The sequence below is a fragment of the Montipora foliosa genome, chromosome 3 (assembly GCF_036669935.1).
Source record: "Montipora foliosa isolate CH-2021 chromosome 3, ASM3666993v2, whole genome shotgun sequence".
NCBI lineage: Eukaryota > Metazoa > Cnidaria > Anthozoa > Scleractinia > Acroporidae > Montipora > Montipora foliosa.
In genome coordinates this window covers 62,367,808-62,369,118 of record NC_090871.1, presented here as the reverse complement: position 1 = coordinate 62,369,118, position 1,311 = coordinate 62,367,808, and the positions used below count along the sequence as shown (strand labels likewise).

Genomic DNA, 1,311 nt, shown 5'->3' with positions numbered 1-1,311 from the left:
ATTGTTCTCCAGGTTCTAATGTCGTCAACGTCGTACAAGTTCAGAGCCTTTTTATAATATTGAAGTAATAAACTTTTAAATGAAGCTAGAGAGATGTGCCTTGTGCGTAGCTCAGCGGGAAGAACATTCCATGCTGAGTAAGTATGTAGTCAAATACCCCAGCTCCCCCCCCCCACCCCCGCCACCAATTATCCCGAGACATTTTAATGTAGGGCTTTTTTGTCTCTGAGATTTGCATATTACGTCTTCCACCCTAAACTTTTGTAATGGCACATAGAAGTGCCAATGATATCACCAAGTATTTTGAGGAATAAATCCTTCTTGTTCGATGTCTTTGTCATCTTTCCCGAAGCAACGAAAAGGAAATTTTGACGAAAACTGGAGCACACAACACTGAACCTTGCAAACTAGTCCCGGGACAGCTGCTCGATACTTCCTTCGTCGAATGCTAATAAAGTTCAAACTTTTTTTAATCTAAAAACCACGCATCACATGATCGTACTGGTAGTCGTGGCCGAGTGGTTAAGGCGATGGACTAGAAATCCATTGGGGTTTCCCCGCGCAGGTTCGAATCCTGCCGACTACGGGAAATTTTTTTTTTTCACATTAAAGAATGAATGTAATGGCTTTTTCTTGATCATGGTCTGTTATATGCCACAAATAGGAAAAAGAGAGTATACAATGAGACAGTTAATTAGCAAAGCGGCTGACATATCGACGAGAACGGTTTGTTTTAAATAAAATAGGTACGCATTGCGTACGTGAAGTAGTGCAGTAACTTGACACAGGGCTTCATTCCATAACTGTCAACTGAGCTGCATTTTGTTTTGAAGGACGTAATATGTAGCTCTTATAGTATACGATATTGTTTTGGTGTCGTACTATGTACTTATTGACTGAGTGGGAGGCCCGGACGGGAAAATATTTGGCCCGAGGTCATGATGTACGGACCGAGCGCAGCGAGGTCCGTGCTCCATGACCGAGGGCCAAATATTTTCCTGTTCGGCCCGGCCTAAATTTTATCATATAGGCTCTTTACACTATTCATGAGCACTCAGAATATAAACTTTGGACAAAACAGGTTACAGAAGGTTTTAAACCCAAAATTTATCTAATATGTTGTTTGCATTTACTTTTCTGGCTTTAAGTGACTTGGATGTTAAAAAGCGACGAAATCATCTAAAATCGCCCTGAGCAGTATGTGTTCCTAGCAGGGCCGTACGGCTTTTTTCGGCCCTGCTCGCGGGAACCCGTATGGCCCTCATACGAGCATTTTCCCAATAGCTTTACAATGAAAGCGCGCGCGGGGCC

At 42.7% G+C, this 1,311-nt stretch overlaps 1 non-coding gene across 1 annotated transcript; it reads left to right on the top strand.

Moving 5' to 3' along the window:
• Positions 1–504: 504 nt before the first annotated feature.
• Positions 505–586, top strand: Trnas-aga (transfer RNA serine (anticodon AGA)). Its single transcript has one exon. It is a non-coding gene; the product is annotated as a tRNA-Ser (tRNA).
• Positions 587–1,311: the final 725 nt, after the last annotated feature.